The following is a 16,752-nucleotide window of genomic DNA, read 5'->3' on the forward strand; positions in this document are numbered from 1 at the left end:
ACTTTTACGCCATGAGAGCTATTCTCCAAAGTATTAGTTTCAGAACGAAAACATTTGGTGTGTGGATGCATTCTTACATGGTCGACCCTCATGTAAAATATTGGCGCAATTGCATCAAAAATCATGACTTGAGTTCGAACCTTATATACATCAGTGATTCGAATTTTTTCACATGCATGACTTTTACGCCATGAGAGCTATTCTCCAAAGTATTAGTTTCAGAACTAAAACATTTGGTGTGTGGATGCATTCTTACATGGTCGACCCTCATGAAAAATATTGGCGAAAATGCATAAAAATTGTTGACTTGAGTTCGAACTATGAATACATCAGCGTTTCGAATTTTTTTCACATGCATGACTTTTACGCCATGAGAGCTATTCTCCAAAGTATTAGTTTCAGAACGAAAACATTTGGTGTGTGGATGCATTCTTACATGGTCGACCCTCATGAAAAATATTGGCGCAATTGCATCAAAAATCATGACTTGAGTTCGAACCTTATATACATCAGTGATTCGAATTTTTTCACATGCATGACTTTTACGCCATGAGAGCTATTCTCCAAAGTATTAGTTTCAGAACTAAAACATTTGGTGTGTGGATGCATTCTTACATGGCCGACCCTCATGGAAAATATTGGCGCAATTCCTTAAAAATTCTTGACTTGAGTTCGAACTATAAATACATCAGCGATTCGAATTTTTTTTAAATTCATGACTTTTACGCCATGAGAGCTATTCTCCAAAGTATTAGTTTCAGAACGAAAACATTTGGTGTGTGGATGCATTCTTACATGGTCGACCCTCATATAAAATATTGGCGCAATTGCATCAAAAAATCATCACTTAAGTTTGAACCTTATATACATCAGTGATTCGAATTTTTTCACATGCATGACTTTTACGCCATGAGAGCTATTCTCCAAAGTATTAGTTTCAGAACTAAAACATTTGGTGTGTGGATGCATTCTTACATGGTCGACCCTCATGTAAAATATTGGCGCAATTGTATAAAAAATCATGACTTGAGTTCGAACCTTATATACATCAGTGATTCGAATTTTTTCACATGCATGACTTTTACGCCATGAGAGCTATTCTCCAAAGTATTAGTTTCAGAACTAAAACATTTGGTGTGTGGATGCATTCTTACATGGTCGACCCTCATGTAAAATATTGGCGCAATTCCATAAAATTTCTTGACTTGAGTTCGAACTATAAATACATCAGCGTTTCGAATTTTTTCACATGCATGACTTTTACGCCATGAGAGCTATTCTCCAAAGTATTAGTTTCAGAACGAAAACATTTGGTGTGTGGATGCATTCTTACATGGTCGACCCTCATGTAAAATATTGGCGCAATTGCATAAAAAAATCATCACTTAAGTTTGAACCTTATATACATCAGTGATTCGAATTTTTTCACATGCATGACTTTTACGCCATGAGAGCTATTCTCCAAAGTATTAGTTTCAGAACGAAAACATTTGGTGTGTGGATGCATTCTTACATGGTCGACCCTCATGTAAAATATTGGCGCAATTGCATCAAAAATCATGACTTGAGTTCGAACCTTATATACATCAGTGATTCGAATTTTTTCACATGCATGACTTTTACGCCATGAGAGCTATTCTCCAAAGTATTAGTTTCAGAACTAAAACATTTGGTGTGTGGATGCATTCTTACATGGTCGACCCTCATGAAAAATATTGGCGAAAATGCATAAAAATTGTTGACTTGAGTTCGAACTATGAATACATCAGCGTTTCGAATTTTTTTCACATGCATGACTTTTACGCCATGAGAGCTATTCTCCAAAGTATTAGTTTCAGAACGAAAACATTTGGTGTGTGGATGCATTCTTACATGGTCGACCCTCATGAAAAATATTGGCGCAATTGCATCAAAAATCATGACTTGAGTTCGAACCTTATATACATCAGTGATTCGAATTTTTTCACATGCATGACTTTTACGCCATGAGAGCTATTCTCCAAAGTATTAGTTTCAGAACTAAAACATTTGGTGTGTGGATGCATTCTTACATGGCCGACCCTCATGGAAAATATTGGCGCAATTCCATAAAAATTCTTGACTTGAGTTCGAACTATAAATACATCAGCGATTCGAATTTTTTTTAAATTCATGACTTTTACGCCATGAGAGCTATTCTCCAAAGTATTAGTTTCAGAACGAAAACATTTGGTGTGTGGATGCATTCTTACATGGTCGACCCTCATATAAAATATTGGCGCAATTGCATCAAAAAATCATCACTTAAGTTTGAACCTTATATACATCAGTGATTCGAATTTTTTCACATGCATGACTTTTACGCCATGAGAGCTATTCTCCAAAGTATTAGTTTCAGAACTAAAACATTTGGTGTGTGGATGCATTCTTACATGGTCGACCCTCATGTAAAATATTGGCGCAATTGCATCAAAAATCATGACTTGAGTTCGAACCTTATATACATCAGTGATTCGAATTTTTTCACATGCATGACTTTTACGCCATGAGAGCTATTCTCCAAAGTATTAGTTTCAGAACGAAAACATTTGGTGTGTGGATGCATTCTTACATGGTCGACCCTCATGTAAAATATTGGCGCAATTGCATCAAAAATCATGACTTGAGTTCGAACCTTATATACATCAGTGATTCGAATTTTTTCACATGCATGACTTTTACGCCATGAGAGCTATTCTCCAAAGTATTAGTTTCAGAACGAAAACATTTGGTGTGTGGATGCATTCTTACATGGTCGACCCTCATGTAAAATATTGGCGCAATTGCATAAAAAATCATGACTTGAGTTCGAACCTTATATACATCAGTGATTCGAATTTTTTCACATGCATGACTTTTACGCCATGAGAGCTATTCTCCAAAGTATTAGTTTCAGAACGAAAACATTTGGTGTGTGGATGAATTCTTACATGGTCGACCCTCATGAAAAATATTGGCGCAATTGCATCAAAAATCATGACTTGAGTTCGAACCTTATATACATCAGTGATTCGAATTTTTTCACATGCATGACTTTTACGCCATGAGAGCTATTCTCCAAAGTATTAGTTTCAGAACGAAAACATTTGGTGTGTGGATGCATTCTTACATGGTCGACCCTCATGTAAAATATTGGCGCAATTGCATAAAAAATCATGACTTGAGTTCGAACTATAAATGGATCAGCGATTCGAATTTTTTTCACATGCATGACTTTTACGCCATGATTGCTATTCTCCAAAGTATTAGTTTCAGAACGAAAACATTTGGTGTGTGGATGCATTCTTACATGGTCGACCCTCATAAAAAATATTGGCGCAATTGCATAAAAAATCATGACTTGAGTTCGAACCTTATATACATCAGTGATTCGAATTTTTTCACATGCATGACTTTTACGCCATGAGAGCTATTATCCAAAGTATTAGTTTCAGAACGAAAACATTTGGTGTGTGGATGCATTCTTACATGGTCGACCCTCATGGAAAATATTGGCGCAATTCCATAAAAATTCTTGACTTGAGTTCGAACTATGAATACATCAGCGTTTCGAATTTTTTTCACATGCATGACTTTTACGCCATGATTGCTATTCTCCAAAGTATTAGTTTCAGAACGAAAACATTTGGTGTGTGGATGCATTCTTACATGGTCGACCCTCATGTAAAATATTGGCGCAATTGCATCAAAAATCATGACTTGAGGCCGAACTATAAATACATCAGCGATTCAAACTTTTTCACATGCATGACTTTGACGCAAAGAAAGCTATTCTCCAAAGTATTAGTTTCAGAACGAAAACATTTGGTGTGTGGATGCATTCTTACATGGTCGACCCTCATGTAAAATATTAGCGCAATTCCATGAAAATTCTTGACTTGAGTTCGATTTATAAATACATCAGCGATTCGATTTTTTTCATATGCATGACTTTTACGCCATGAGAGCTATTCTCCAAAGTATTAGTTTCAGAACGAAAACATTTGGTGTGTGGATGCATTCTTACATGGTCGACCATCATGTAAATTATTGACGCAATTCCATAAAAATTCTTGACTTGAGGCCGAACTATAAATACATCAGCGATTCGAATTTTTTTCACATGCATGACTTTTACGCTATGAGAGCTATTCTCCAAAGTATTAGTTTCAGAACGAAAACATTTGGTGTGTGGATGCATTCTTACATGGTCGACCCTCATGTAAAATATTGGCGCAATTGCATAAAAAAATCATCACTTAAGTTTGAACCTTATATACATCAGTGATTCGAATTTTTTCACATGCATGACTTTTACGCCATGAGAGCTATTCTCCAAAGTATTAGTTTCAGAACGAAAACATTTGGTGTGTGGATGCATTCTTACATGGTCGACCCTCATGGAAAATATTGGCGAAAATGCATCAAAATTCTTGACTTGAGTTCGAACTATGAATACATCAGCGTTTCGAATTTTTTTCACATGCATGACTTTTACGCCATGAGAGCTATTCTCCAAAGTATTAGTTTCAGAACGAAAACATTTGGTGTGTGGATGCATTCTTACATGGTCGACCCTCATGAAAAATATTGGCGCAATTGCATAAAAAATCATGACTTGAGTTCGAACCTGATATACATCAGTGATTCGAATTTTTTCACATGCATGACTTTTACGCCATGAGAGTTATTCTCCAAAGTATTAGTTTCAGAACTAAAACATTTGGTGTGTGGATGCATTCTTACATGGTCGACCCTCATGTAAAATATTGGCGCAATTCCATAAAATTTCTTGACTTGAGTTCGAACTATAAATACATCAGCGCTTCGAATTTTTGTCACATGCATGACTTTTACGCCATGATTGCTATTCTCCAAAGTATTAGTTTCAGAACGAAAACATTTGGTGTGTGGATGCATTCTTACATGGTCGACCCTCATGAAAAATATTGGCGCAATTGCATCAAAAATCATGACTTAAATTCGAACTATAAATGCATCAGCGATTCGAATTTTTTCATATGAATGACTTTTACGCCATGAGAGCTATTCTCCAAAGTATTAGTTTCAGAACGAAAACATTTGGTGTGTGGATGCATTCTTACATGGTCGACCCTCATGTAAAATATTGGCGCAATTGCATAAAAAATCATGACTTGAGTTCGAACCTTATATACATCAGTGATTCGAATTTTTTCATATGCATGACTTTTACGCCATGAGAGCTATTCTCCAAAGTATTAGTTTCAGAACGAAAACATTTGGTGTGTGGATGCATTCTTACATGGTCGACCCTCATGTAAAATATTGGCGCAATTGCATCAAAAATCATGACTTGAGTTCGAACTATAAATGCATCAGCGATTCGAATTTTTTCATATGAATGACTTTTACGCCATGAGAGCTATTCTCCAAAGTATTAGTTTCAGAACGAAAACATTTGGTGTGTGGATGCATTCTTACATGGTCGACCATCATGTAAAATATTGGCGCAATTCCATAAAAAAACATGACTTGAGTTCGAACCTTATATACATCAGTGATTCGAATTTTTTCACATGCATGACTTTTACGCCATGAGAGCTATTCTCCAAAGTATTAGTTTCAGAACGAAAACATTTGGTGTGTGGATGCATTCTTACATGGTCGACCCTCATGTAAAATATTGGCGCAATTGCATCAAAAATCATGACTTGAGTTCGAACCTTATATACATCAGTGATTCGAATTTTTTCACATGCATGACTTTTACGCCATGAGAGCTATTCTCCAAAGTATTAGTTTCAGAACTAAAACATTTGGTGTGTGGATGCATTCTTACATGGTCGACCCTCATGTAAAATATTGGCGCAATTCCATAAAATTTCTTGACTTGAGTTCGAACTATAAATACATCAGTGATTCGAATTTTTTTCACATGCATGACTTTTACGCCATGAGAGCTATTCTCCAAAGTATTAGTTTCAGAACTAAAACATTTGGTGTGTGGATGCATTCTTACATGGTCGACCCTCATGTAAAATATTGGCGCAATTGCATCAAAAAATCATGACTTGAGTTTGAACCTTATATACATCAGTGATTCGAATTTTTTCACATGCATGACTTTTACGCCATGGGAGCTATTCTCCAAAGTATTAGTTTCAGAACTAAAACATTTGGTGTGTGGATGCATTCTTACATGGTCGACCCTCATGTAAAATATTGGCGCAATTCCATAAAATTTCTTGACTTGAGTTCGAACTATAAATACATCAGCGTTTCGAATTTTTTTCACATGCATGACTTTTACGCCATGATTGATATTCTCCAAAGTATTAGTTTCAGAACGAAAACATTTGGTGTGTGGATGCATTCTTACATGGTCGATCCTCATGAAAAATATTGGCGCAATTGCATCAAAAATCATGACTTGAGTTCGAACTATAAATACATCAGCGTTTCGAATTTTTTTCATATGAATGACTTTTACGCCATGAGAGCTATTCTCCAAAGTATTAGTTTCAGAACGAAAACATTTGGTGTGTGGATGCATTCTTACATGGTCGACCCTCATGAAAAATATTGGCGCAATTGCATCAAAAATCATGACTTGAGTTCGAACCTTATATACATCAGTGATTCGAATTTTTTCACATGCATGACTTTTACGCCATGAGAGCTATTCTCCAAAGTATTAGTTTCAGAACTAAAACATTTGGTGTGTGGATGCATTCTTACATGGCCGACCCTCATGGAAAATATTGGCGCAATTCCATAAAAATTCTTGACTTGAGTTCGAACTATAAATACATCAGCGATTCGAATTTTTTTTAAATTCATGACTTTTACGCCATGAGAGCTATTCTCCAAAGTATTAGTTTCAGAACGAAAACATTTGGTGTGTGGATGCATTCTTACATGGTCGACCCTCATATAAAATATTGGCGCAATTGCATCAAAAAATCATCACTTAAGTTTGAACCTTATATACATCAGTGATTCGAATTTTTTCACATGCATGACTTTTACGCCATGAGAGCTATTCTCCAAAGTATTAGTTTCAGAACTAAAACATTTGGTGTGTGGATGCATTCTTACATGGTCGACCCTCATGTAAAATATTGGCGCAATTGCATCAAAAATCATGACTTGAGTTCGAACCTTATATACATCAGTGATTCGAATTTTTTCACATGCATGACTTTTACGCCATGAGAGCTATTCTCCAAAGTATTAGTTTCAGAACGAAAACATTTGGTGTGTGGATGCATTCTTACATGGTCGACCCTCATGTAAAATATTGGCGCAATTGCATAAAAAATCATGACTTGAGTTCGAACCTTATATACATCAGTGATTCGAATTTTTTCACATGCATGACTTTTACGCCATGAGAGCTATTCTCCAAAGTATTAGTTTCAGAACGAAAACATTTGGTGTGTGGATGCATTCTTACATGGTCGACCCTCATGTAAAATATTGGCGCAATTGCATAAAAAATCATGACTTGAGTTCGAACCTTATATACATCAGTGATTCGAATTTTTTCACATGCATGACTTTTACGCCATGAGAGCTATTCTCCAAAGTATTAGTTTCAGAACGAAAACATTTGGTGTGTGGATGCATTCTTACATGGTCGACCCTCATGAAAAATATTGGCGCAATTGCATCAAAAATCATGACTTGAGTTCGAACCTTATATACATCAGTGATTCGAATTTTTTCACATGCATGACTTTTACGCCATGAGAGCTATTCTCCAAAGTATTAGTTTCAGAACGAAAACATTTGGTGTGTGGATGCATTCTTACATGGTCGACCCTCATGTAAAATATTGGCGCAATTCCATAAAAATTCTTGACTTGAGTTCGAACTATAAATACATCAGCGATTCGATTTTTTTCATATGCATGACTTTTACGCCATGAGAGCTATTCTCCAAAGTATTAGTTTCAGAACGAAAACATTTGGTGTGTGGATGCATTCTTACATGGTCGACCATCATGTAAATTATTGACGCAATTCCATAAAAATTCTTGACTTGAGGCCGAACTATAAATACATCAGCGATTCGAATTTTTTTCACATGCATGACTTTTACGCTATGAGAGCTATTCTCCAAAGTATTAGTTTCAGAACGAAAACATTTGGTGTGTGGATGCATTCTTACATGGTCGACCCTCATGTAAAATATTGGCGCAATTGCATCAAAAAATCATCACTTAAGTTTGAACCTTATATACATCAGTGATTCGAATTTTTTCACATGCATGACTTTTACGCCATGAGAGCTATTCTCCAAAGTATTAGTTTCAGAACGAAAACATTTGGTGTGTGGATGCATTCTTACATGGTCGACCCTCATGGAAAATATTGGCGAAAACGCATCAAAATTCTTGACTTGAGTTCGAACTATGAATACATCAGCGTTTCGAATTTTTTTCACATGCATGACTTTTACGCCATGAGAGCTATTCTCCAAAGTATTAGTTTCAGAACGAAAACATTTGGTGTGTGGATGCATTCTTACATGGTCGACCCTCATGAAAAATATTGGCGCAATTGCATAAAAAATCATGACTTGAGTTCGAACCTGATATACATCAGTGATTCGAATTTTTTCACATGCATGACTTTTACGCCATGAGAGTTATTCTCCAAAGTATTAGTTTCAGAACTAAAACATTTGGTGTGTGGATGCATTCTTACATGGTCGACCCTCATGGAAAATATTGGCGCAATTCCATAAAATTTCTTGACTTGAGTTCGAACTATAAATACATCAGCGCTTCGAATTTTTGTCACATGCATGACTTTTACGCCATGATTGCTATTCTCCAAAGTATTAGTTTCAGAACGAAAACATTTGGTGTGTGGATGCATTCTTACATGGTCGACCCTCATGAAAAATATTGGCGCAATTGCATCAAAAATCATGACTTAAATTCGAACTATAAATGCATCAGCGATTCGAATTTTTTCATATGAATGACTTTTACGCCATGAGAGCTATTCTCCAAAGTATTAGTTTCAGAACGAAAACATTTGGTGTGTGGATGCATTCTTACATGGTCGACCATCATGTAAAATATTGGCGCAATTGCATAAAAAATCATGACTTGAGTTCGAACCTTATATACATCAGTGATTCGAATTTTTTCATATGCATGACTTTTACGCCATGAGAGCTATTCTCCAAAGTATTAGTTTCAGAACGAAAACATTTGGTGTGTGGATGCATTCTTACATGGTCGACCCTCATGTAAAATATTGGCGCAATTGCATCAAAAATCATGACTTGAGTTCGAACTATAAATGCATCAGCGATTCGAATTTTTTCATATGAATGACTTTTACGCCATGAGAGCTATTCTCCAAAGTATTAGTTTCAGAACGAAAACATTTGGTGTGTGGATGCATTCTTACATGGTCGACCATCATGTAAAATATTGGCGCAATTCCATAAAAAAACATGACTTGAGTTCGAACCTTATATACATCAGTGATTCGAATTTTTTCACATGCATGACTTTTACGCCATGAGAGCTATTCTCCAAAGTATTAGTTTCAGAACGAAAACATTTGGTGTGTGGATGCATTCTAAAATGGTCGACCCTCATGTAAAATATTGGCGCAATTGCATCAAAAATCATGACTTGAGTTCGAACCTTATATACATCAGTGATTCGAATTTGTTCACATGCATGACTTTTACGCCATGAGAGCTATTCTCCAAAGTATTAGTTTCAGAACTAAAACATTTGGTGTGTGGATGCATTCTTACATGGTCGACCCTCATGTAAAATATTGGCGCAATTGCATCAAAAATCATGACTTGAGTTCGAACCTTATATACATCAGTGATTCGAATTTTTTCACATGCATGACTTTTACGCCATGAGAGCTATTCTCCAAAGTATTAGTTTCAGAACTAAAACATTTGGTGTGTGGATGCATTCTTACATGGTCGACCCTCATGGAAAATATTGGCGCAATTCCATAAAATTTCTTGACTTGAGTTCGAACTATAAATACATCAGTGATTCGAATTTTTTTCACATGCATGACTTTTACGCCATGAGAGCTATTCTCCAAAGTATTAGTTTCAGAACTAAAACATTTGGTGTGTGGATGCATTCTTACATGGTCGACCCTCATGTAAAATATTGGCGCAATTGCATCAAAAAATCATGACTTGAGTTTGAACCTTATATACATCAGTGATTCGAATTTTTTCACATGCATGACTTTTACGCCATGGGAGCTATTCTCCAAAGTATTAGTTTCAGAACTAAAACATTTGGTGTGTGGATGCATTCTTACATGGTCGACCCTCATGGAAAATATTGGCGCAATTCCATAAAATTTCTTGACTTGAGTTCGAACTATAAATACATCAGCGTTTCGAATTTTTTTCACATGCATGACTTTTACGCCATGATTGCTATTCTCCAAAGTATTAGTTTCAGAACGAAAACATTTGGTGTGTGGATGCATTCTTACATGGTCGATCCTCATGAAAAATATTGGCGCAATTGCATCAAAAATCATGACTTGAGTTCGAACTATAAATACATCAGCGTTTCGAATTTTTTTCATATGAATGACTTTTACGCCATGAGAGCTATTCTCCAAAGTATTAGTTTCAGAACGAAAACATTTGGTGTGTGGATGCATTCTTACATGGTCGACCCTCATGGAAAATATTGGCGCAATTGCATAAAAAATCATGACTTGAGTTCAAACCTTATATACATCAGTGATTCGAATTTTTTCACATGCATGACTTTTACGCCATGAGAGCTATTCTCCAAAGTATTAGTTTCAGAACTAAAACATTTGGTGTGTGGATGCATTCTTACATGGCCGACCCTCATGGAAAATATTGGCGCAATTCCATAAAAATTCTTGACTTGAGTTCGAACTATAAATACATCAGCGATTCGAATTTTTTTTAAATTCATGACTTTTACGCCATGAGAGCTATTCTCCAAAGTATTAGTTTCAGAACGAAAACATTTGGTGTGTGGATGCATTCTTACATGGTCGACCCTCATATAAAATATTGGCGCAATTGCATCAAAAAATCATCACTTAAGTTTGAACCTTATATACATCAGTGATTCGAATTTTTTCACATGCATGACTTTTACGCCATGAGAGCTATTCTCCAAAGTATTAGTTTCAGAACTAAAACATTTGGTGTGTGGATGCATTCTTACATGGTCGACCCTCATGTAAAATATTGGCGCAATTGCATCAAAAATCATGACTTGAGTTCGAACCTTATATACATCAGTGATTCGAATTTTTTCACATGCATGACTTTTACGCCATGAGAGCTATTCTCCAAAGTATTAGTTTCAGAACGAAAACATTTGGTGTGTGGATGCATTCTTACATGGTCGACCCTCATGTAAAATATTGGCGCAATTGCATCAAAAATCATGACTTGAGTTCGAACCTTATATACATCAGTGATTCGAATTTTTTCACATGCATGACTTTTACGCCATGAGAGCTATTCTCCAAAGTATTAGTTTCAGAACGAAAACATTTGGTGTGTGGATGCATTCTTACATGGTCGACCCTCATGTAAAATATTGGCGCAATTGCATAAAAAATCATGACTTGAGTTCGAACCTTATATACATCAGTGATTCGAATTTTTTCACATGCATGACTTTTACGCCATGAGAGCTATTCTCCAAAGTATTAGTTTCAGAACGAAAACATTTGGTGTGTGGATGCATTCTTACATGGTCGACCCTCATGAAAAATATTGGCGCAATTGCATCAAAAATCATGACTTGAGTTCGAACCTTATATACATCAGTGATTCGAATTTTTTCACATGCATGACTTTTACGCCATGAGAGCTATTCTCCAAAGTATTAGTTTCAGAACGAAAACATTTGGTGTGTGGATGCATTCTTACATGGTCGACCCTCATGTAAAATATTGGCGCAATTGCATCAAAAATCATGACTTGAGTTCGAACTATAAATGGATCAGCGATTCGAATTTTTTTCACATGCATGACTTTTACGCCATGATTGCTATTCTCCAAAGTATTAGTTTCAGAACGAAAACATTTGGTGTGTGGATGCATTCTTACATGGTTGACCCTCATGGAAAATATTGGCGCAATTGCATAAAAAAATCATCACTTAAGTTCGAACCTTATATACATCAGTGATTCGAATTTTTTCACATTCATGAATTTTACGCCATGAGAGCTATTCTCCAAAGTATTAGTTTCAGAACGAAAACATTTGGTGTGTGGATGCATTCTTACATGGTCGACCCTCATGAAAAATATTGGCGCAATTGCATAAAAATTCTTGACTTGAATTCGAACTATGAATACAACAGCGTTTCGATTTTTTTTCACATGCATGACTTTTACGCCATGATTGCTATTCTCCAAAGTATTAGTTTCAGAACGAAAACATTTGGTGTGTGGATGCATTCTTACATGGTCGACCCTCATAAAAAATATTGGCGCAATTGCATCAAAAATCATGACTTGAGTTCGAACCTTATATACATCAGTGATTCGAATTTTTTCACATGCATGACTTTTACGCCATGAGAGCTATTATCCAAAGTATTAGTTTCAGAACGAAAACATTTGGTGTGTGGATGCATTCTTACATGGTCGACCCTCATGGAAAATATTGGCGCAATTCCATAAAAATTCTTGACTTGAGTTCGAACTATGAATACATCAGCGTTTCGAATTTTTTTCACATGCATGACTTTTACGCCATGATTGCTATTCTCCAAAGTATTAGTTTCAGAACGAAAACATTTGGTGTGTGGATGCATTCTTACATGGTCGACCCTCATGAAAAATATTGGCGCAATTGCATCAAAATTCTTGACTTGAATTCGAACTATGAATACATCAGAGTTTCGAATTTTTTTCACATGCATGACTTTTACGCCATGATTGCTATTCTCCAAAGTATTAGTTTCAGAACGAAAACATTTGGTGTGTGGATGCATTCTTACATGGTCGACCCTCATGAAAAATATTGGCGCAATTGCATCAAAAATCATGACTTGAGGCCGAACTATAAATACATCAGCGATTCAAACTTTTTCACATGCATGACTTTGACGCAAAGAAAGCTATTCTCCAAAGTATTAGTTTCAGAACGAAAACATTTGGTGTGTGGATGCATTCTTACATGGTCGACCCTCATGTAAAATATTGGCGCAATTCCATGAAAATTCTTGACTTGAGTTCGAACTATAAATACATCAGCGATTCGATTTTTTTCATATGCATGACTTTTACGCCATGAGAGCTATTCTCCAAAGTATTAGTTTCAGAACGAAAACATTTGGTGTGTGGATGCATTCTTACATGGTCGACCATCATGTAAATTATTGACGCAATTCCATAAAAATTCTTGACTTGAGGCCGAACTATAAATACATCAGCGATTCGAATTTTTTTCACATGCATGACTTTTACGCTATGAGAGCTATTCTCCAAAGTATTAGTTTCAGAACGAAAACATTTGGTGTGTGGATGCATTCTTACATGGTCGACCCTCATGTAAAATATTGGCGCAATTGCATAAAAAAATCATCACTTAAGTTTGAACCTTATATACATCAGTGATTCGAATTTTTTCACATGCATGACTTTTACGCCATGAGAGCTATTCTCCAAAGTATTAGTTTCAGAACGAAAACATTTGGTGTGTGGATGCATTCTTACATGGTCGACCCTCATGGAAAATATTGGCGAAAATGCATCAAAATTCTTGACTTGAGTTCGAACTATGAATACATCAGCGTTTCGAATTTTTTTCACATGCATGACTTTTACGCCATGAGAGCTATTCTCCAAAGTATTAGTTTCAGAACGAAAACATTTGGTGTGTGGATGCATTCTTACATGGTCGACCCTCATGAAAAATATTGGCGCAATTGCATAAAAAATCATGACTTGAGTTCGAACCTGATATACATCAGTGATTCGAATTTTTTCACATGCATGACTTTTACGCCATGAGAGTTATTCTCCAAAGTATTAGTTTCAGAACTAAAACATTTGGTGTGTGGATGCATTCTTACATGGTCGACCCTCATGGAAAATATTGGCGCAATTCCATAAAATTTCTTGACTTGAGTTCGAACTATAAATACATCAGCGCTTCGAATTTTTGTCACATGCATGACTTTTACGCCATGATTGCTATTCTCCAAAGTATTAGTTTCAGAACGAAAACATTTGGTGTGTGGATGCATTCTTACATGGTCGACCCTCATGAAAAATATTGGCGCAATTGCATCAAAAATCATGACTTAAATTCGAACTATAAATGCATCAGCGATTCGAATTTTTTCATATGAATGACTTTTACGCCATGAGAGCTATTCTCCAAAGTATTAGTTTCAGAACGAAAACATTTGGTGTGTGGATGCATTCTTACATGGTCGACCATCATGTAAAATATTGGCGCAATTGCATAAAAAATCATGACTTGAGTTCGAACCTTATATACATCAGTGATTCGAATTTTTTCATATGCATGACTTTTACGCCATGAGAGCTATTCTCCAAAGTATTAGTTTCAGAACGAAAACATTTGGTGTGTGGATGCATTCTTACATGGTCGACCCTCATGTAAAATATTGGCGCAATTGCATCAAAAATCATGACTTGAGTTCGAACTATAAATGCATCAGCGATTCGAATTTTTTCATATGAATGACTTTTACGCCATGAGAGCTATTCTCCAAAGTATTAGTTTCAGAACGAAAACATTTGGTGTGTGGATGCATTCTTACATGGTCGACCATCATGTAAAATATTGGCGCAATTCCATAAAAAAACATGACTTGAGTTCGAACCTTATATACATCAGTGATTCGAATTTTTTCACATGCATGACTTTTACGCCATGAGAGCTATTCTCCAAAGTATTAGTTTCAGAACGAAAACATTTGGTGTGTGGATGCATTCTAAAATGGTCGACCCTCATGTAAAATATTGGCGCAATTGCATCAAAAATCATGACTTGAGTTCGAACCTTATATACATCAGTGATTCGAATTTGTTCACATGCATGACTTTTACGCCATGAGAGCTATTCTCCAAAGTATTAGTTTCAGAACTAAAACATTTGGTGTGTGGATGCATTCTTACATGGTCGACCCTCATGTAAAATATTGGCGCAATTCCATAAAATTTCTTGACTTGAGTTCGAACTATAAATACATCAGTGATTCGAATTTTTTTCACATGCATGACTTTTACGCCATGAGAGCTATTCTCCAAAGTATTAGTTTCAGAACTAAAACATTTGGTGTGTGGATGCATTCTTACATGGTCGACCCTCATGTAAAATATTGGCGCAATTGCATCAAAAAATCATGACTTGAGTTTGAACCTTGTATACATCAGTGATTCGAATTTTTTCACATGCATGACTTTTACGCCATGGGAGCTATTCTCCAAAGTATTAGTTTCAGAACTAAAACATTTGGTGTGTGGATGCATTCTTACATGGTCGACCCTCATGTAAAATATTGGCGCAATTCCATCAAATTTCTTGACTTGAGTTCGAACTATAAATACATCAGCGTTTCGAATTTTTTTCACATGCATGACTTTTACGCCATGATTGCTATTCTCCAAAGTATTAGTTTCAGAACGAAAACATTTGGTGTGTGGATGCATTCTTACATGGTCGACCCTCATGAAAAATATTGGCGCAATTGCATCAAAAATCATGACTTGAGTTCGAACTATAAATACATCAGCGTTTCGAATTTTTTTCATATGAATGACTTTTACGCCATGAGAGCTATTCTCCAAAGTATTAGTTTCAGAACGAAAACATTTGGTGTGTGGATGCATTCTTACATGGTCGACCCTCATGGAAAATATTGGCGCAATTGCATAAAAAATCATGACTTGAGTTCGAACCTTATATACATCAGTGATTCGAATTTTTTCATATGCATGACTTTTACGCCATGAGAGCTATTCTCCAAAGTATTAGTTTCAGAACGAAAACATTTGGTGTGTGGATGCATTCTTACATGGTCGACCCTCATGTAAAATATTGGCGCAATTGCATCAAAAATCATGACTTGAGTTCGAACCTTATATACATCAGTGATTCGAATTTTTTCACATGCATGACTTTTACGCCATGAGAGTTATTCTCCAAAGTATTAGTTTCAGAACTAAAACATTTGGTGTGTGGATGCATTCTTACATGGTCGACCCTCATGGAAAATATTGGCGCAATTCCATAAAATTTCTTGACTTGAGTTCGAACTATAAATACATCAGCGATTCGAATTTTTGTCACATGCATGACTTTTACGCCATGATTGCTATTCTCCAAAGTATTAGTTTCAGAACGAAAACATTTGGTGTGTGGATGCATTCTTACATGGTCGACCCTCATGAAAAATATTGGCGCAATTGCATCAAAAATCATGACTTAAATTCGAACTATAAATGCATCAGCGATTCGAATTTTTTCATATGAATGACTTTTACGCCATGAGAGCTATTCTCCAAAGTATTAGTTTCAGAACGAAAACATTTGGTGTGTGGATGCATTCTTACATGGTCGACCATCATGTAAAATATTGGCGCAATTGCATAAAAAATCATGACTTGAGTTCGAACCTTATATACATCAGTGATTCGAATTTTTTCATATGCATGACTTTTACGCCATGAGAGCTATTCTCCAAAGTATTAGTTTCAGAACGAAAACATTTGGTGTG

This window comes from Haliotis cracherodii, unplaced genomic scaffold (genome assembly GCF_022045235.1).
Source record: "Haliotis cracherodii isolate W230 unplaced genomic scaffold, xgHalCrac1.p SCAF_11, whole genome shotgun sequence".
Taxonomy (NCBI): domain Eukaryota; kingdom Metazoa; phylum Mollusca; class Gastropoda; order Lepetellida; family Haliotidae; genus Haliotis; species Haliotis cracherodii.